The sequence below is a fragment of the Canis lupus genome, chromosome 31 (genome assembly GCF_003254725.2).
Source record: "Canis lupus dingo isolate Sandy chromosome 31, ASM325472v2, whole genome shotgun sequence".
NCBI lineage: Eukaryota > Metazoa > Chordata > Mammalia > Carnivora > Canidae > Canis > Canis lupus.
Window position 1 is genome coordinate 12,353,312 of NC_064273.1, and position 22,715 is coordinate 12,376,026.

General features: G+C 39.3%; 1 protein-coding gene across 6 annotated transcripts in view; it reads right to left on the reverse strand.

Annotated features, from left to right (window-relative positions):
* Positions 1-22,382, reverse strand: part of NRIP1 (nuclear receptor interacting protein 1) — a 99,652-nt gene extending 77,270 nt beyond the window's left edge. For 3 of the 6 annotated variants that reach the window (XM_035709351.2, XM_049104510.1, XM_049104511.1), the window contains exons 1-2: positions 21,084-21,303; positions 2,800-2,881 (exon numbers count right to left, since the gene is read on the reverse strand). The gene's annotated coding sequence lies outside the window, so the exon portion shown is untranslated. The other 3 variants (XM_035709353.2, XM_035709350.2, XM_035709352.2) reach the window with 3 other exon arrangements.
* Positions 22,383-22,715: the final 333 nt, after the last annotated feature.

Below are 22,715 nucleotides of genomic sequence, written 5' to 3' on the forward strand. Positions count from 1 at the left end.
TTCACTTTACCAAAAAGATTAACACAACACAGATAAAGGCAGAAAGAAAGATTCATCAGAAATGCTAAAGTAAGTTTTTTGTAACTCAAGAGTATATAGTTTTAGATATTCCAAAGGTATCCCAATATTCAAGAATAAAATAAAAGTTTCATGTACAAAATGTCCAATTTATTTTAAAATCATTTTTTCAATATTTCCACAGTAGTAGGTATATATATAAGGAAGGTTTTATGTCCTCCTTTCCTTCCGTAGGGTTAGGACAGATCTAAGTTTCACAGATCAAATACATACCATGCTGACATCAGAAAACAGGCAACTTATTTTAAATAGATGGTAAAATTTCATACCTCCTAAAAAACAATTTTAGAGTTTACATGAAGTTAGAGAAAAATTAGTCTGTATCACAGTATAAGCTATCATTAAGAAGAGATACACTAATTGACATTTCACAAATATCCTTAAAAGCACTCCAAGTATGTATCATACTAAAGTTAGACATATACATACTCCATGATTCAGCAGTTCCATTCCTGTGCATATACTCATCAAAAATGAATGCTTATGATATGAAAGATATAAAAAAAAAATTCATGGCAGTCTTATTTGTAGCCCCAAATTGTTAAGATATTCAATATCCATTTATAGTAGAAAGGATAAATGGTGGTATAATCATACAAACAAATACGGACAATTGGGGTGGGGTACAAATAAAAAAAAAAAACAATACATGGGTGACTCTCAGAGATGTAATGTTGATCAAAAAACTCAGACACAGAAGTTCATATTATATGATTCAGACACAAGAGTTCATATTATATGATTCTAATTGTATAAAGTTCAAGAACAGGCAAAACTAACACATAGTAAAAAATGCCATAGGCTGGTTTCTGTTGAACAGAAGTAGTACTGCCTAAGACAGACAGTCTCCTGGGATAGTGTTAGTTATGCTGGGTATGCTGTGTGGAAAAAAAAAAAAAAAAGAAGAAGAAGAAGAAAGAAGGAAAAAGAAAAATCACTGAACTAGCAAGTAAGAGTGCCTGTTTGACTACATGAAATTATGGCTTGGTAAAAAGTTTGTTTTCTTTAGGAAACTTTTTTTTAAAGGGCCTTAAGTATTTTGAGTCAGTTTCAAAAGAATTACTTAAAACCAATTCCTATTTTGAATTTACATAAGAGTCTGTCTACTTAATCCTACAACTAAACTTAATTTATTTGCAGTTTTTAATCAAAAATAGTAACGAGTTCAACCTTATTCAAACATACTCTTAATTTTGAGATTACATGATAAACTTTCATAAATGGAGAATTCATAATGACCTTAAAAGTTTAAGAATCCTTTGTATAACTAATAAACTATTTGAATGTATCGTCAATATTTCCTTGTCATAGTAAATTCTTCGATTTAAAAAGATACCTTTCCATGCTCATGGATTAGAAGAATATTGTTAAAATGTCTATATTACCTCAAACAATATATACATTTAATGCAATCCCTATCAAAATACCAATGGCATTTTTCATAGAACTAGAACAAAAAAATTCTAAAATTTATACAAAAGATCCCAAAATGCCAAAGCAATTTTGCAAAAGAAAAGTACAGCTGGAGGTATAATTCCAGACTTCAAGTTACATTACAAAGCTATAGTAATCAAAAGAGTATGGTACTAGCACAAAAATAGACACATAGATCAATGGAACATAACAGAGAGCCCAGAAATAAACCCACAATTATAGGGTCAATTAATCCTTGACAAAGGGGCAAGATTATGCAGTGGGAAAAAGACAGTCTCTTTAACAAATAGTGTTGAGAAAACTGGACAGCTACATACAAAACAACGGACTAGACCACTTTCTTCCACCACATACAAAATGCACTCAAAATAGATTAAACCTAAATGTGATACTTGAAACTATAAAAATCCTAGAAGACAGCACAGGCAATGAGGTCTCTGACATTGGCCACAGCAATATTTTACTAGACACATCTCCTGAGGCAAGAGAAATAAAAGCAAAAATAAACTATTGGGACTACATCAAAACAAAAAGCTTTAGCAAAGTGAAGGAAACAATCAACAAAACTAGAAGGCAACCTAGTGAATCATGTGAAAAGATATTTGCAGATGACATATGAGATAAAGGGTTAGTATCCAAAATATACAAAGAACGATATAACTCAACACCCAAAAAACAATAATCCAATAAAAGATGGGCAGAACACATAAGCAGACATTTCCCCAAAGAAGACATCCTGATGGCCAAAGACACATGAAAAGATGCTTGTCTTCACTCATCATCAGGGAAATGCAAACCCAAGTTACAATGGGATATTGCCTTACACTTGTCAGAATGGCTAAAATCAAAAACACAACAAGCAACAAGTGTTGGAGAGGATATGGAGAAAAATGAACCTCTTAGGTTCTGTGGAAAACAGTGCAGAGGTTCTTCAAAAAGTTAAAAATAGAACTACCTACCTTAGGATCCAGTAATCCCATTACTGGGATGCAAGACTTGATCTCATAACCCTGAGATCATGACCTGAGTGAAAATCAAGAGCTAGACGCTTAACCAACTGAGGTACCCAGCCACCCCCCAAAACCAGATTTCTTTTATTGACTTACAAAAAATTCTGAATTACCCATATTGAAATATATCCCTCTCCTCCATTTTAAACATCAACTAGTTAATCAATATCTGAAGCTTAAAGAAAAATAAATAACAAAATGCAACATAATTTTCTTTCTATAATTGAAAAGGCTTAACTACATTTTAAAAAATAGAGCAACAGACAAAATACAATACCTTCTGGATGTGTTTCTCCTGACTGTTAAAATAATGGGTCCTGAGAACAGAGTTCTGAAATAGCTCACAGTCCAAAAACTCCCTGAAAATTAAGAAAAATAAATATTACTTCAAGTGCATCTTATCTCAAAGAATTTCAGTGGCATGTTTTACAATGAAATCTTAACTACTAAAATAAATTATCTTAAAAAATAACACAAAAGATGTAAAATAAAAAATAGTTTTCATTATACATGCTTTCCTTGGGCATAGCTGTTGACCGCAACTGATGACCCATTATAAAATTATTTACCAAAATATACTGTCTTTATATACATAAACACTATCACCTATTCTCAAGGTGAGAAGTTAATGGTGATGAAGAGAAATTCTGATCAAGGATTCTGAGAGAAAAGGTATTAGGATTATTTGGTAGTCAATACAGAGTTTGAACCACCTCTTTTTTTCCCTCTCTCTAGATCACCAGGAACAAAAAAATGTTAAACTGAGAATTAGAAGCCTTCAGATACAGAATGACATCAACCATATAGGAAAGTTCATAACTCCAGAAATAAAAAAGTAGGTGAAAAGTTTTGACCAGCAAGAGACACAGCCTCTACTTTAATACTGTGGTGGCAGAGGAGGCTTTATATTGATCAATAGGCTAATGGACAGTGAAGCTGGTTGGTGATAAGGAAGGCGTGATGCAGATACCCTGATTCCATTATAGCAACTTCGACTTCCCAAAATAAAGGAGCTACTTTTCATTGTTATTTCATTTTACCCGTACCTGTCAGTTTCCCTAAAACCATACAGGGGAACCAAACTTCTTTTAGTAATGCTTTCTCAACACCCTACCAAAGCAGGCTCTTTGACCATTGTGCTTCCAGATCATTTTCTCTGCCTCATGCTTACTATTATTCTCATTGTAATTGTGAACCAACCCTTTATTCATCTGTGAATCCTCCAACACTTAACATGGTGCAAGGCCAAGAGCTGATGTGCAGTAAGTACCTACTCAACAAAGTGAATCTTAAAGACTTTATCAATTAATATGCCATGCTGAAGTAAGAATAATCCATAAAAGGAAAGAGGGTAATTATACAGGTCAACTACAATGAAGAGTAGCTGCCCTTCTTCTAATTACTTCTCACACACACACACACACACACACACACACACATATATATATACACACAGTTCTTCATCAGCAAAATTCTTCTAGTATCTATGTCAATGCTCTCCCAACCCTTACAATCAGCCTGGTAGGATAGCAGATCTCCTTTCTGAACCAGGACTCTAATCATGCTGTCTGAGGTCCTGCACCAACTGGCATGATAACTGGACATTAACACAAATCCTCTAAGCACATACATCAGCTGCTCCTAAGCAACCCTCCATCAGCAGCAGGAAATGTCTCCTACATGTATGAGTCAAAGATACCTAGAATCATAACTAAGGGTAGAATGTTCCCAAAATTTTACAAGTAGACAGAAGGTATCATCTTAAAATAGAACTATAACTATTAGAAATAACAAACAAACAAAAACCCTGAAAAGACCTCCCAGTGGTTTAAAGAAAAAAAAAAAAAAGCATTATCATTTCCTATTAGGACATTACTTTTTCAGCAGCTAAATAAAAACATTACCAAATCATTTTATGTAATAAAATTTAACCTTATTTTGACCTTCCTCATAAAGCAAACAAATCTCTCTATCCAATAAGGTTCCATCTGAACTATGTAAGATGATAAGCAATACCTTAATTGCATTCATTTACATGACTTTGAAACTATTCTGGGCTGAAGTCACTGACTGCAAGGTCACAGCATACAAAAAAGTAAAGTGTACGCAATTTGCTGAGGAGGAATGATCCACTTAGAATGATAGCACCTTCTCCCTCCCTCATTAGAAGATACCAAATGCTTAATGCAATCAACAGGTGCAGAGTTCTCTTTTTGAAACATATTACATATATACACACTGATTTTATAACTATAAATATATAGATATACTCAGAATATATTTTAGAATAAGTTCATCATATAATCAGTCTGCTTAAATAGAGGTAAAAGACAATCCACTAGCATTTAAAATCAAAAGATGAAACAGAGCTATTATTTTTTCCATTATCTCATAAAATTTCTAACAACTAAAACTCAGATAACAAAGTTATAATAATTTTTAGGACAATAACTACAAACACAGGATCTAAGGTATATTAAGAGTTACTGCTTTCACGTTTTATAACCTAAACAAGCGTATGTTCAACTATTTTGCTTAGAGAAGCAGACTTTACGTGTCTCAAAGTCAGTAATACAACATTAGTAAAAGGAAGGAAATACAACAGACAGAAATAGACTATCACAGATTATAAAAGGCTATGTATATTCTTTGAAAACCTCAGAATATATCAAAACACACAAAAACAAGTTAACCCACCGGAATATTTCCCTGTAGTCTTATCAAATTCTAACACAAACTGGAAAATATTGGTACTTGAGTTTACTGGAGAAAAGAAAAGGAAACTAAAATAGGATCTAGGGGTGCTTTAAAAAGGTTTATATTATTAGTACAAACGGAGAGCAGCAAATATTTATTTCAGGTTTTATATATCATCACCAGAATATTCATTTAAGAAGTTTCTGTCCAGAGGTGCCTGGACACCTAAGTCAGTTAAGCACCTGACTCTTGGTTTGGGCTCGGGCCAGGATATCAGGGTTCTAAGGTTGAGTACCACGTCAGGCTTGCACCAGATGAGGAGCCCGCTTGGGACTCTTCTTTCTCCCTCTGCTTCTCCCTACCTCCTCTCTCTAGCTCTCAAAAAAAAAAAAAAAAAAAAAAGTTTCTGTCCATTAAATTAGATAAATCTCCCACGATTAATTTACTAACCAAGTACTTTTATACGACTCAAGCCAATTTTTGTAATTTAAATGAGTCAGTAAAAGAGAAGCAACACTATTATAAAATGTATGCTTCTTTACCTTCTCTACCCTCACAGAAGGGCAAGACTTTTTTTCATGCAAATCTCTATTAGATCCAAAGAGTTTCAAGTGATGCTCCTCCACAAAGAACACAAGGATAAATAGATATTTATTCAAGTACCATATTCCTAAATAAACCCCAATACCAAAATGTGACTTTGTCCTTTTTAAATGAGAAATAAAATATCTCAATTTTTCTCTAGAAGGTAAGCCAATTCACTTTGGATTAGCTTAGCAGTTAAATAAATGCATACATATGTCGTTAAAAGTATTAGTTACTATTACGATCCACGTGATATGTATAATTTGTATAACTATATAACAGGCAATCGATGGTTCATATCCTATGACAAAGATAAAAGCACGGGGGCCTATCAGAATCTTCTAATATTGTTTCCAATATTCTTGGTCACATTCTTACTTAAATCTCAGATGGACAATAATTTTCTGATAAAGATGATAACTTTTTGTTATCTCTAGAACACTTCCCCTTTATCCACCCAAATGACCACCGAATGTCATGTGTTCCTACAGCTCATTGATTACAATCACAATAATCTAAAATTCTATCTCATCCACATATTTAGGATCTTCCTCTTCTTGGATATCAGAACATGTTAAAGCCAATTTTTATAGCCACAATCTAGCCTTTGTGTAACTTTAAATGGGCTACAACCTTGAACTGAAAATGAACTATATTAATGGCATCACTGTTACATCTCTCAAAGAAAGAAAGAAGTCTGAGCCTAGGTTCAGATACACTTCATTTTAACAACATGCATCAATCTCAGGTGAGCCTAGTGAATCCTGCCTACAAAGCAAGTATGCATGCATGCATGTGCACGTGTATATGAGCCTCTTCCATTTTCTCTTTTCTTTTCCGTTTCCTCATCCCCAGGAGGTTAATGAACAAAATATGACACTTTTTAAGTATTAAATCCTGGACTGACAGGGTTGCTCAGATAACACTCAGAAAAGCACAACGTGACTCAATCCGTAAGGAACATGCCAAAAACACTCCATAAAACCAAGTGTATCTAGAATATGCCATATCTCTATTTGAAACACCTGCTAAGACTATGTGACTTCACAATTCCATCTAGGAAACAGTTTTCTTCTTCTCTCACCTGTTCCCCCACCCATCTTGCATTCAACTCCATAAACAGCAGTAATCCACCATTATAAAACAGTTGACGGTTAAAACAATGAGCCAACGAAGAAAGTACAATATTCTATAACTGACATTTACTGCATTGGCCTTGGACTTCTAATCTTTACCAGACGGGCACACAAATCAATCCATCAGCTCATAAAGGTGTGCTTTTTTAACCTCTAAAACAGATGGGATTGGCCAGAAGTGTCTGGCATGTCAAACTGCTAATCACTGCTGCCCTTTGCACAAAATAACCCACTTAAGTTGAGGCATGGTTGCACTGTAACCGACATTAGTCTGTGGGAAACCCATTTAACTGTCACACACTCCTGCCACTCCTGCTCTCCCTTAATTAAGCCTAATGCCTTATGCTTTGACCTTTTGTTCTAGCCTATTAACCCTATCTAGTACAAGTTCAATTATGTTAAACTAAAAACTTTGCTGTAAAATATTAAATGCCAACCTCAAAAAATCATAAGGGACATCCTCCCAGCCCTTAGTTCTATGCACCCTGTTACTCCATGCATGCAACAGTAAAACCTCATTTTTGAAGTGATACTGATTCTTACAGAGTTGAGAAGAACCGAATTATGATCCTAGTCCACCCTTATTTTAGAAACTGAGGCCAGAAAACATTTAACGACTTGCCCATTTCATAGCTTTAGCTGAGCCACAATGAAATCTATCTCATCACTAGCTCTAATCCTTTATTCTCCAAGGTATTTCTGATTAATAGTTAAACCAACCAATGGTTGTTAAGGATACTAATATTTTCACCACAAATTTCTATCTTTCACCACCCTCTAGCATGCAATACACAAACTGGCCTAAAGCAAAATAAATGAGCATGTGAATAGACCTCAGAACTAATTTCCCAAAACACACAAAACTTTCTATCCCCTCGCTATTTTTTTCTTTTTAAAAGTAACAATGATCATCAAAAACTGCTAAATTCTGCAACACTCAAATCTAAGGCAGTATGTATGAATACAATTTTTTTTTCTTTTCTAATGCTTCATCTAAGTATTTAACAGAGAAAATGACTTAAGCTACAGAAAGCAATTACAACTCACAATTTCTCCCCAGTGGACAAATTCACAGCTGGATATCTTTAAAAATAGCTCTATTTTACACCTATATGTATAAGGATTGCTGTTCACATCTACCAGAATTCCAAAATATAAAAATAAAAAACTTTGAAATTCACTGTAAAATGAAATCAAATGTAGTCCAAACTAACATGCTGTCATCACTGAGGTATTTTAGTTTTAGCATATAGCAATGTGTGTTATTATTCCTCTATTTTCTTCACACAGCTAGAAAAATTTTCTTTTACTATTCTCACTGTAACACATGAAAATAATTTAAAGATCAATAACATCTAACAAATTTTAGATTTCCACCTGTGATTCTTGTGAGAAAACATATATTAATTTCAGATTTTCAAAAGATTAAAAGTCAGATTTTAATTTTATCCTTATTGTTGACTGCCCAAAGCCCATTTACCTATTTTCATTATTAAGCAATACTCTCATTTTACTGTAACCTTACAGGTTAAGGTAACATACCATTTATTGGAATGTACAGTAATTTTTTTTCTAAAGATTTTGTTTATTTATTCATGAGAGACACACAGAAAGGAGAATGTATAATAATTTTTAAAAGAAAGATCATTCAGAGTTGTACTAAAATGATGAATAAATCCAGTGAGGGAATTTATTATGTTTTAAGAGGTAAGAAAACATGGTATCGAGTTTAAAACCCAAAGTAAATGTGTTCATGCTATTAGAATGACACCTTCAAAGGAAAGTGTCACTTGACATTATCAGAAGGAATATATATGAGGATGTATAAAATGTCAAATACGTGGATGGATGAGTAGCCAGAATTAAAACAAACACTTGTAGCAGGGACAATTACCAGTAAAATAATGATTCAGCATTGTATTCACCTTTTTTACTGCAAAGGAAAATGCTGTTAATTTATATGAGACACCATGTCTTAGTTATAAGAGTCAGTTCATGAACATAGAAATTAAGTCTGATTCTCTGTTGAGGAATCCTACTTTGGAAAATTTATACTACTGTATAGAACTCATGCATTCTTTAACAATGAAAGGCAAAGATAATTCAGTTAATCAGGATAAATCATGATGAAAGCACAAAGTAGAATATATCACATAATTAGTAAATGTGCTTATTTTTCTACCCTTTTACCTTGGACAATAGTCTACTAGCCTACATATCTTTTTTTGCTATGATTTATAAGAATGTGACATATAAAAAAATATATGAGCCATGAGAGGAGAAGTTTTTTCTGTTTACAAAAGATACCGACTTCTAAACATGCATGAAGTTTAGTAAAACACTTTGTCTTCACAAAGCAAGAAACTGGGTTAAAGTTATTTTAAGAAGATTTATGAAATCTCAGTGTTGCAAATATATATCCCAGATTACCTATACATTTCCTTTAGCATTTGAAAATCACTAGTTTAGAAATTTCTTAGCTCCATTTTAAAATAAACTTCTTTACTACCTTAGCATTATTAATCTAGTTGAACATAATCATGTTCTAACAGAAAATTCACCTCCAGAGAAGAGCAATTGCTAGTTAAAAAAATAATAATAACAGAGAGGCTTCATATATTACTTAAGTCCCATAACTTAGTAAGGTTTGAATCAAGTCATTCTTAATGGCAGCTAACTTTTAGATTACTGAACACCAAAATTAACTCTAGACATAAAATTCTGAAATACTTTCATCTTTCCAACCAGTCAAATCCAATGTGAGTAAATGTGTCAAGCTAGTATATCTTTACCACTACTATTAGCTAGTAAGTTTTCTTAGCTTTGGAAATGAAGCTAAGGAGACTACCTATAAGGCTCTATAAAAAATGTTGTTTCCTTAAAAAATACTTAAATGTTGCCCCCAACGGTTTTGCTAAACATGTTTTCAAATAGATTGTACGTTGTGTATTTTTGAAGAAACTTAGCATTACAAAACAACTTTAAGTGCCACGTATTTATAACGTCACCATTAATTTCACCTTTTCCTTCATAATTAATATGCCTGGAAAGACGATGATAAATTTTAAGGAAGAATTGTTATTCCTTTTAGAAGTCTTTATTTAAATAGTCTGAAGAAAAAAAATGTAGAATAGCAATTACTATGAATTAGCTATACATAATAATTAGTAGTTGTTACATATAAATACATAAAGGCTCCATTCCTAACCCCCCAAAAGCCAGATTTTACCAATAAATTGGGATTGGTATGGTTCAATTCAACTAATGTTTGTAACAGCCTTCTATGTGCCAGGCACCTACAGTACCAACAGTACACTGATGAATTAGCTCCTATTCATGGAGCTTACAATCTACTAAGAAACACAAATGTTAAAGAAGTCTGGCTATTGCAATCAGGGGTACAGAGAACTGGGACAGACAAATCTGATCTTGTTGGAGGCTTGGGGACTATAGTGAGCATCTATTCTCTCTTGCCCACTGGCCCAGGAGTGAGAATATTCCTTTCCAATTTTCTGGCTAAAACGCAGTTTGTGACCATATAAGTGACTACCTTAGGTTTCTTTTCTCTTGCTCTCATTTTAGAGGGGTGGATCTAGATGCACCTGGTTCAGGGCACATTACACTAGTCCACACAGTGCCATCTCATCTTGTTACCCTTTCACAGGAGAACACTGAAACACTGTCCATGACATTTGTATTATATTCCCAATTGAGCTGATAGACCCAACTACCTGCACTAACGATTTTATAACATTACTCTTTAGTGATAACTAGAGCTGACCTGTAGTTTGATCCCACTGGTCAACTAAAGGTACCTGACTCTGTTAATCTACAAACAGAAGTTTCCCTACTGATTTTTAAATAGAACTCAAAATGTATATAGCATGTAGAAACAAAGCTGCTGCACGAATAGATGCGCACCTGTACTGTAAAACTTGTTTTTAAATTCTCAGCCTAGAAAGTACATTCTAAGTACTAGAATACATGAATCACAAGACTGTTCTGAAGACCATATTTCAGTAGCAAGGAAGAAAATAGACTACAAAAACTAGGGGGATGTGGTTGGCCTTGTCTCACCCCACTTCTCAAGACTGTCTTTCTGGAATCATAAGGTCAGTTTGGACTTTACTGCTGGATCCATTACCAAAGGTTATTAACTATTTCTTAACATGTGGTACACAAGCCCTCTTGCTAAGACTGCCTTAAACAAATGCAAAGTGTGAAATAAATTAAGACTTGAAAAAAAAAAAAAAAAGACTTGATTTCTTATCTTGGGTTTACCCAACCACTAGCTGTCAAGTTTTAGAATTTACCTAAATTCTCAGGGACTCAATTTCCTCCTCTACATAAATTCTCAGGGACTCAATTTCCTCCTCTGTAAAATGCAAACAATACATGTTTTGGAAATTTTATTTTTATTTTTTCAAGTTTTTATTTAAATTCCAGTTAGTTAACATGCAGTGTAATATTAGTTTCAGGTACAATATAGTGATTCAACATTTCCATACAACACACAGTGCTCATCACAGCATTAACAATGACAATAATGTTGGAAGATAAGAAAGTATTTACCCCGTTGTATCACAAGTATACCCTGGCAATAAAAAAATTAAAAAAAAAAAAAAGGACAAGTGAGAAATTGAGAAAACAGGGAAAAGAGGAAACAAAAATAAGAGAAAGGCGGATCAAAAGAAAAAAGTGTGTAAGTGCCAAAAAGTAGCACTTATCACTATTTGAGTTATAGTTCATATCAACTACCTATCCTGTGTGATCTTCCATTAAGCAAGATGCCTCTATAATCCAACTTGCTTGAAAATAGGGAACACAAAATACCTCTATGACCAATATACTTAAACCTGGAGCAGCCATAGCTTTTATCAAATTTCCTTCCAATCTGAAAATCTAAAAATTCTTTGTAATTACTTCAACTTGTGAAAGCTAAAGCAAAAAAAGAAAGAAAGAGAGAAAGAAAAAAAGAAAGAGAAGAAAGAGAAGAGAAGAAAGAAAAGAAAGAAAAAGAAAAAGAAAAGAAAGAAAAGAAAGAAAAGAAAAGAAAGAAAGAAAGAAAGAAAGAAAGAAAGAAAGAAAGAAAGAAAGAAAGAAAGAAAAAGAAAGAAAGAAAATATGATGCTGATTCAGGTCCGTCAAGGATTACTAGGATGATAGGTAAGAGCAATGTTCTACTAACAAAGCAAACAATGCATTGGTTTGTTTTGTGTCAACAACACCAAACATATGGATATTGGGAAAGAACTAAATGGTGAATACAGAATTTCCATCTTCAATCCTTGGCTTCAAGGAGATTCAGTCTATCAATTAAATTTTTTAAAAGGTATGAATGGGTTAGGGAAATAATATAACCACATATCTGAACTCTAGAAAGTGGGGGGTGGGGGAGTGTTTTTTGTTTTTTTCCCCCAGATGGCTCACTTACAGTTTCTCTCTTATTTGGCCAGATACAATATATTCTCTTAATAAAACATCATAGTAAAACATTTCTTTGCAGCTTTTATAGAAGCCCTTTTGTTTATCCAACATTTACTTGGCAATTCCAAATCCAAAGCACACTAGAAAATATGTACATGAGCCTTATTACTCATCCTTGTGTCTCCAATATAGTTTTAATTTGACTGTATCTTTTAGCGTAAAGGGAACCACTTGGCTTCTTTTGAGTTCCAAATTCCATAAATTTTAAATGAGTTAAGTAAAAAGAGGTGGAGAGATTTATAAACAATGAACAATAGAAGAGCATTTCTGATGTATACTTAAAACTATGCTATATGCCACAAACCTCCCTAACTTAAAAATCTCTTTCCATAGTCTACTCCCAAAATGAAGTCAAATGCTCATCTTTCTATTTCCACTTCCTTCTGATAAATTCACAATCCCATTACTAAATTCCTCTTCCTATCAAAGAGACTAGTTTATTAGCATAACGTAGTCTTTAAAATAAAATTATAGTGGGTGAAGATAGGGCAATAAAACAAATTCATGTCAGGAACTGTTACAGTCAAGAATTGTAACTTTTCAATCAGGAAGAGCTAGGGGTCTGAATTTGTGGCAACTGCTCTTTGAAGTAGACAAACATAATTAGCCTTGGGAATACCTGGATTAAGACCATGACAAGGTATTTTAATGAATTATATCAAGACACATAGTTGCTTTCTCTGCCTCACAGAACTCCACAGTAATTCTGTGATATACTTCACGAGGGTTAGCATCTGAGGAAGGAAATGAGTTTGCATGGTTACCCTTGTTGTCTACATTTCTCTTGAGAATTAACAGCAAATCCTGCAGAATTATCGACTGGAAACAGAGTGCCTTTCTCCTGAGACTGGTCTGAGAATCCAGGCTGGGCAGATTTGGAGGTGCTGCATGAGTTCTGTGCCTATCAAGTTTGGGAGCAGGATTTTTGGTGACTTTTTAAAAATCAAATAGAGACTGGTTCTCTCTTAAAAAGATGGCATATTCCAATGAAAAAGCAAATTATTATCAATGAAATTAACTGTGCAATCTCAAGAATTTCTGGGATTCCTGGGTGGCTCAGCAGTTGAGCATCTGCCTTTGGCTCAGGGTATGATCCCGATCTGAGGATCAAATCCCACATCAGGCTCCCTATGAGGAGCCTGCTTCTCTCTCTGTCGGTGTCTCTGCTTCTCTCTCTGTATCTCTCATGAATAAATACATAAAAATTATTTAAAAAAAAGAATTTCTCAGACTAGTTTTATTTGTAAATAGAGAAAATGACACCTAAATGTCACATGGAAACTGTAAAGCAGCCAGCTCAATGCCTGGACAAAGCAGTTGCCCCCAATTCCTTTTTTCCTGTTATTTTCTCAATAAAAAAGAAAAACACAAAAAAGGGCAGCTTTTCTATATTCTAAGTTTTTACCCTATCATGTCTACTCTTCTTCAAACCACAGGCTTGGGTACCTGGGTGGCTCAGTGGTTGAGCATCTGCCTTTGGCTCAGGTCGTGATCCCAGGGTCCTGGAACAGAGTCCCACATCGGGCTCCCCGAAGAGAGCCTGCTTCTCCCTCTGCCTATGTCCCTGCCTCTCTCTGCGTGTCTCTCATGAATAATAAAATAAAATAAAATAAAAAGAATTTAAAAAAAAACCCACAGGCTCGAAATCTTTACTGTTTACTGACAACAGCATACATTGATACACAGAATGAGAATTCAAGAACTTAGAAGTCCAACTAATCTCCTTGTTCTATACTCTACGGATGTTGCCCAGAGAGATAAAAGGACTTTCCCATTATCTATATCATACATTGTCATAGCAGCAGATCCTAAGCTGGAAAAGTACATGTAGGATAACAAAACAAATATGTAAAAATTTGTTTTTCAAAAATCAAACTTGAGCCTAATGACCCATTGTGCAAATACTCCTTTTACAAGAAAAAACTGCAACTGTGATTAATTCATTTTGAGGATGCGTCTTATTATAACCTATTTGGGAGGGGTTCACACGTTTTCTAACACCTTTTCCTGGTGCTCTCCACCTTCTTCTGGCCTCCCTCCTTTCCTTATTGTATTTCTTTTCCAGTGTATACATCTACCATTCTGCTGTTGTAGATTACTATAAATTCATAAATTCAAGAATCAAAAAAAAAAAAGTATCTAAGAAAGTATGCTTTTCAAAAGCCAGTTACACGGACGCCTGGGTGGCTCAGCAGCTGAGCATCTGCCTTCAGCTCAGGGCCTGATCCTGGGGTCCCAGGATCGAGTGCCACATGGGGCTCCCTGCAGGTAGCCTGCTTCTCCCTCTACCTATGTCTCTGCCTCTCTCTGTCTCTCATGAATAAATAAATAAAATATTTTAAAAAAAGAAAAAGCCAGTTACAATCCCTTAAAGATTTCATTTCTTTCAAATTCTGGAGAGATCCCTCAAGGGAGAAGACCCTTTTTTGTTTTGAACTTCTAATTCTCAAATTTGGATTATGTTCTGTCAGGTGTCAGCTCTCTTATCTACATTATGTCATTAAATCAACACAATAATCATAAATGCTACTCTTATTTTTAAGAATGCATATAAACATAGTTTCCTAACTGTTACAATGCTAAATTATCATCTAACTTTTTTTTTTAATCGCAGTAACATAATTCAAGATGTTCACAGGTTGCAGACAGTATGGGCAAATTCAACAGTTAAAAGCACACAACTACAAGGAGAAGCTAGCGTAGCCACTATGGGACTTAAGCTTTCCTTTTTATCTACCTAAAGCTCATCACCTGACTTTTACCCCGTATCCTCACGTAGCTAGTAAAGAAGGTAAAAGTAAAATAAGACACCCCAGTAACAACAGGAGCTCCTAACTCCTTACTTCCTAATTTGTCCTCAATTCATGAGCAAATTACAGATTTGAAAATAAGGAGTAGCCCTATCATTTAACACATGACTAAAAAGAGAACTTTCTTAATTAGAAGTCCAAGCGCAAGAGACTCCTTTCCATCAAAGTTCTGAATAGACACCAACATCAGGTCAGTAAGAGTTGTCCTGGTCCTCGTGGTATCTTAAGCTGATGACTCAAGTTCCCAGCAGGCTTCTAGTTTAATATTTCTTGAAACACCAGGCTTAGTCAGAGTGACCTGGAATTTAAGGCAAATGAGGGTCTCTTCCTTTCATCCTTAAAGACATTTTTGCTAAATGACGCAAAGTTAAAGAGGCAAGATGAGTTTTAATTTAGAGCTTTTATTCCCTAAGTTATAAGTCAAAAAATTTCCTGGGGAGAATGAACCATGCTAGCTCTGAATTTCAAACACAACTATCAACCCTGTCAGAGGAGGAATTCTATTTCCAAATTTCTTAACAAAATGCCTCTTCCCCTAGTCCTATTTATTAAAAGAGGAAGGAGAGATGGGAAGGAAGGGAGGGAAAGAGGAGAGGTCAAAGGAAAAGGTGGAGGAGGAGAGGGAGGGTGGAAGGATGGATAAAGGGAGGAATGGATGTCATAAGCACCCTCCTAGCCAAAGGTTCAACACATTCTGGAGTTATTCTGGAAATTAATTCAACCAAAAAACAACCCACATGAATTACCCAAATCAGCTTAATTACCCATAACATTATCTTCAAGAACAATCTATCTTAAAATCTGGTAAAGACATTTAAAAAAATCTTAATACTACTAATATAGTGCAGTCCTTTTTTTTTTTTCATAACTACATTCTTGAGTTGCCAGTCTCCTAATAAATTCTTTAAGTCTGCTTCTCATTATAGTATTCCTAGAGTTCTAGGCCAAATGTTATCCCTAGCACGGTTTAAGGTATTAATTTTAACAAAATGCTAATACAGTGGTAAAATGTGCCACATTTTTCCCTCTTTCTTGTTCTTCTCAATGTTTGATGAATGAAAAGAAAATCACCTTGTTTCAGGTGTACTGATACCCTAAAATACCACAAGTTTTGGAATGCTTTATTTGTAATATTTGCAAGACAGAACTTCCAGGTTCATAATGCACAGTGTGTACTATTACAGTGACAACAGTTAGTATAACATCCTATTATTTCAACAGCTGTATTTATTATGAAAAATTAAAACTACCCTTCATAACTGTAGTAAGGTGAAAGGAAAGGTCTGTTCTAAATGACCTCTAATTTTGAGAATCCTAAACATTCACTATCCATCAAATTGAATGTTAATTTTCAAGGAATTGGAAAATAACAGATGGGCATTTATGCCATAGTTTGTGAAGAAATCCTGGTAAGACCTCAGATGTCTCTTAGTTACAGTTTTCCCCTGCCCTTGATAATATGCTTAAAGGAAACACTCTTTCTGTAGTTATTTACATCGTTATCTTTATCAGAAATCATATGAAAAGGGTCTCTAGTTCACCACCCAAACCTCAGCACTGTTTCCCATGTTGAGTAAGACCCTTAGAAATCACAAAATCTTAAAAGAATAAAGAAAAGGTGATCTAAGACGAATTCATTTTCTTCCAAACTGTAACTCCTGGTTCTCTTCTGGTACCCAGTTTTGATCTTCCACCTTAGATACACTTTAGAGACGTTCAAAAGCAAAGTGTGCAAAGGCACAAATGGGGAATTTGCTGTTTTTCCCCCCTTCAAACAACCACTGTTTATATAATATTGCTGCCCTCATAAAAGGGAATCCATTACCATCAGCAATTCATGTCCCTGCTTCAGCATCAGATGCAAACGGGATACGGAAACAAGATCTCTCTCCTCCATTTACTTTTTGTTCATTCCAACCTCTGGACATATTCCTCAGTTCCATTCCATTGGCCTGCTTCATCATCTGACACTCCTGAGTTTTACCTTCTCAAGTCTTAATGACCCTCCTGATGTTGTAGTTCTTTGATTGTTCTGGTATCTAAATACTATAGAAGGAGTTTGCCCATTAACCCTCCCCCACCAAAGCAACCTAAGGAAATGAATCTTCAACAATTCAATTCACAGATTCGAACATATCCTGAAGTCCCTCGCCCTGCCATATTCTGTTGCAGATGTCTGACTTTTCGATGGTAATCAATGTGCTTTTTGGTAATCAATATGCTTTTCATAAAAATATGTCCTCGGTTAGAACTCATGAGTACTGGGGCTTTATTAAAAGAGCAAATGCTTCTTTCCCCAGTCTTCATCCACAAAAATGGTAAATTGGTATTTAAACAAAACAAAATGCATTAGCCACGTGAAGGGGCATATGGAAAAAACACACAGTAAAGAAACTGTACCCGCCGCAGCCAAGAAAGGAAGCTACAAATGAAGGTGATTCTCGTAAAAGAACACACCCCAAAATGCAGAAGCTATTTATTTTAGAAAAGGGGGTGAGAGATGAGAGAGCAATACAGAGAAAGGTGAAATACTGACAGATAAAGTACAATTCTTCTCTATTCACCTACACTCTAAACACTAACTGTATCCAGCAATCTAAAGTTTGAAAGACAAAACTGAACCTATCACAATTTAAACCGAACAATATTTTCTTGATGAAAATTAGATGTGTTGGAACTTATTTTTGGCCGAATCATCTTTTAACCTGATACACAAAACTAGTATTGCTCTTCCACAACACTTAAAATACGAGCTTTTGAGTTTCTTACAATCTGCAAGGCTTAAAATCAAAAGCTTAATCCCTTTAGCATCATATATCCCAAGCCACTCCGATTTAAAATTACCTTCTCTATCATTGCCTCCTAGTATTGGTTTGCAATGGAATCTGTACAATTAATAATAACCTTCTTCCCTCTCATCTTTCTAGAGAGCCAAGGATGACATATCTTCTTATCTCCCTACTTGTTCCATTAGATTGACATATTTTGCCTCATCTGTCACCTTCCATAAAACTCTGCTTTCAGATATGAGTTAATTCATTTTTAGTTGTCCTCAATGTTCTAAAATAGTGATGTTTGATAGAATTAATACAGTGCTCTAGTTCTCTCTGTTCAACTGGTACTTAATTAAAGATCTTGGAGGCCATCTTTCTCTCAGGTTACACCATTTAAAGAAGGAACGTTACTTCCTCCAGACAATGTGATAAGCCACATGGCACTAAAGCTGCCATCCCCAAGTCTCCCATTTAACAGATTGCTTTACCATGTATAAACTACCAGCAAGACAGATTACCACTTTATTTCACACTGATTTACTTTTCACATCTCTGAACCGTTAAGTCTGCTTTGCCTACATTCTCTCTTACCTTTTGAATTTCCAGAGTTTCTGGAGTTTTAAACACTCCCTTACACTTTTCTTACTGCTTTTGTTTGAGGTGGACCTGGAAAACTCCTAATGACGTTTAATCTGCAAGATTTCTTAAATACCCTGATAACGATGCAGAGAGATCTTGAAGCAATGGGAGAACTACCTTGGAGCACAAACCGAAAATTCCCTGTTTTAAATTCTTTTGAATTAGTATCTTTTGGAGAAAAGCCACTCAACTTGATATGTCATAATTTTCATTTCTAAAGGTAGCATGGATAATTTAAATCGGCACATGCTATTTATTACACAAATAATTGTTCTCTTGCATGGCCTTCGAACACTAGCACTTCTCAATCATGTTTTGGTTATACTGGAGCCACAAGAGACGTGTCAATTTAAGCAAGCTTTAGGAGCAATAAACTAACAAACAGACTCTAGGTGGTGGTATAGGTTATTTTTTATCATGATGTTTTGCTCTTAAAACTGAAAGAGTCAGGAGAGTATTTAGCCTCTTTTACAGACACTTGATTGCAAACTTACAATCTTTCAGGGTGCTTAAATTAGTAAAATCCAAGTTCTACAGAGTTTGGGAGATAAATGCAAGGAATGGATCTAAGTCCAGTTTTCCCACAGACATTAAACATGGTTTTCAATTGCTTCAAAAGCACTGTAGAGATCTCACTTGAGTAAAGCAAACAATGAGCAGTTCTCTCTCTCTCTTTTTTTTTTTTTTTTTTTAATATGTATTGAACTGACACTCTTAGGGCACTTTCAGAGGTAAGTACGGAAAGAGGTATTTCCCCCACCAGACTGAATGAAGCGGACTAGAGTTAACTATCCCTCAGTCTGCAGAGGAGTAGCTGTTCCATTGACTGATTCTTCTTCTTTGTCTCTAGGAACTAATTCCAGACAGAGAAAAAGTTACTACTGGTGATGAAGCCACTACTTTCTGAACCAACTAAACCCAACTGACATTACCAAACCGCCGGACAAAACCAAAACAACTTATTTCTAAGTTGAAAAACATTTCAACACACTCTAGGCAGCAACCCACACTTGGGCGCCAAGCAATTGAAACATGACTTGTTTAGAAAGTCCACTTATTTCAGTGTCTCTTCCACGAAGGTAGCAACCTGGTTACTAAACACTGAATAATCCGTCGGGAAAATACACCCACTTGCTAAACCTGTGATTCACTAATAAGCAGGTTCCATGGAATTCATAACTTTAAAGAATGAATTACCAAAGCCTTCTGCTTCACAAATCCCCCACCCCCAGAAATGCAAAAGCATTCATCGTATAGATCCCAACAACCATTTTCACTTTGGACATCAACAGACGGTCTTTCTTCCCCTAAAGACAGTTTTTCACCCCCCGCACGATCTCACGATTTAATCATTTACATTACCGGAGACAAACTCCAACTCAGCCCCACCGGCTGAGTGAAAAGTCCCTGTAGCTAGGGACGTCTTCCTTTTCGTCCGAAATAAAATAGCCTATTAAGAAATGTAACGCAAAAGTACTCATCACTCTGTTCTTCTTTCACTATCTTCAGCAGCCAATTAAACCACTAATAGGATGGGAGATGGGACCGCCTGTAAGGCTTCAGAGATCAACATGTGTCAGACTCCCAGCCTGTTGGCCCGTGAGACACAGTTGATTCCTTTGTTCCTTCAGACTGCACAGCAACTCTTGGTGGAAATTTGGAAACTACTTTGGAAAGGACGGGAGGGTTTGTAGAATATTTCCAGGGAAACCGTGCATAAAACAATATTCACTAGTAGCTAAGGAGGACACAGATAAGAGGGGAAGGAAGCCTCCCAGGACCTCCGCAGGGCTCACCCCAAACGCGAGCCCCGCTTGGGGCTCAGGGGGAGTGATGGGTGAGGCCTCGGGTGCAAAGAGCCTCGCCCTCGGGGGAGGGCTGGGGCTGGGGCGGGGGCGGGGGCGGGGGCGCAAGGGCCGAGCGGCCAGGCCCGGGGGCCCGGGGGCCCGGGGGCCCGGGCAGGGCCAGGAGAGCTGTCCCTGCTCCTGATCACTTTTCTTGGCCCGGAATCCAGCGAGCGCGCCGCGCCGGCAGGCACCGGGCGGGAGGCGGGAGGCGGGAGGCGGGGGGCAGCGCCCGGCGCCGCCCAGGTCGCCCCGGGCTGCAGGACCCGGAGCCGCGCGGCCACACGCGCCCGGGCTCCGGGCCGAGGGGGCAGCCGAGCGGGGCGCGACCGCCGCCTCCGGGGAACCCACCGTGAGCCCGGGGCCAACTCCGCAACTTGCCGGGCCGGCCGCCTGGGCCCCCCGAGGTCCCGGGAAGACCCGGCGCCGGCAGGAGCGGCGATGCCCCCGCCCGCCCCGCCGCCCCGCCGCCCCCGCGGCCCTGCCCGCCGCCGCCGCCGCCGCCGCCGCCGCGCTCCCGGGCCGTTTCCGGCGGCGCCCGCGGCAGCTCGCGGAGCTCCCGGCGCCCCCGGCCGCGGCCGCCACTCACCGGAGGCCGCCGCGGCTCCGCGCCCCGAGCTCCGCCAGGCTCCCGCGGCTCCGCGCCCGCCGCCCCGTCCTCCGGCGCCCCGGGAGCTCCGCTCGCACGAGCAGCGCCGCCGAGCGCAGGGGCGGCCGCGGGCCACGGGCGGGCGTGCGCGGGGCCGGTAGTCCCTCCGCCTCCGCCTCCGCCTCCGCCTCCGCCTCCGCCTCCGCCTCCGCCTCCGCCTCCGCCTCGGCCGCCGCCGCCGCCTCCGCCGCCGCCGCCGCCGCCGCCGCCGCCTCCCGAGTTCGGGGCTCTGCTGCAATGTCTGCGAGGCTGACTTTGAGCGCCTCGCTCGCCGCCCGCCCGCCCGCCCGCAGCCGCGCTCCTCCCTCCGCCGCCGAGTCCGCCGCGGCCCGGTCCCTCCCCTCGCCGCTCCACGCCATTCAGCTCTTCAGCCAAGTTTCTTAACCCTTTTCTCCCCCTCCCTCCCATGGCCGCCGGGGCAGGGGCAGCCTCTCGGGGCCCCGCAGCTCGCGCGAGCCGAGCCCCCGCCCTGGGCGCCCCGCGGCCGGCGGGCGGGGGCTGCGGGCGCGGAGGCGGCGGGAGGCCCGCGTCGGGGAGGGAGGGCCGGGGGCTGCCCGCGCCGCCCCCCCGGCCCCCGGCCCCCGGCCCCCGGCCCCCGGCTCCGTGCCGCCGCCCCTGCCCGGACAGCTGCCCCCCGGCCGGGGGCTCCCGCCGCGACCCGGGCCGGGGGCTCGCGCTGGGGGGCCGGGGCAGGCGGCCGGCACCGTCCCCTGGCGCCGCACGACACGCGCTCCGCGGCTCCCGCCCGCCCGCAGCCTCCCCCCCCGCATCCGTGTGTCCTGCTTCACTGGGGGGGGGGGGGGGGGCGGGGGCGCCAACTCCGGGCCGCGCGGACCCCACGCCGCAGCCCGCGGGAGGCCCCCAGGGCCCGAGGGGGAGCGGCTGCGAGGGCGAGGCTGGGAGGGAGACCTGAGGAGCGCGCGTCCGGCTCCTCGGCGGGCGTAGGACCCAGGAGCAGGGCTTCTCTCCGGCTGCTTTGTCACCGCGAAGTCCCCGGCGAGCCCGCCAGCCAATCTCCAGCATCCCGGCCAGAATCCGACCCTCTAGCAGCCCAGGCAAAAAGAGCAGGGCTGCCACCTCCTCGGCGGCCCCGCTCTCGGCTCGGTCTCCCGTACGAGGTGACAATTACATCACGAGGCCGTGGCGGCCGCGCCGGGGAGCCTCCCGGGTTCCTGCGGCCGAATCTCGCCGAACCCGCCTCTGAACTGGGGGGATCTGGGGTGGCGGCGAGGGAAAGTGCAGAGGAGACAGCGTCCTACGAACCGTGATTCCTCCCCCCACCCCTTGCCTTTCCTGCTTCAAAACCTTACCCCCAGTGCGCCCCCGAACACCGTAACTGAACTATTAACACCCCTTCCACACCTCCCCAGACGTCAGGTTTCTTTCTGACTCTAGCATCTAGCAGTTAGTAACTCGCCGTGAAAAAAAAAAAAAAAAAAAAAAAAATTACCAGGGGAACTGAATGTCATCGCCGAAATTGTTTTTTGCTTCATTAAAACAAACATAACAAACCAAACCAAAACAGAAACGCTGAAGTACAGCTGAACCCCAACCTCGACTCCGAGAGGGCAT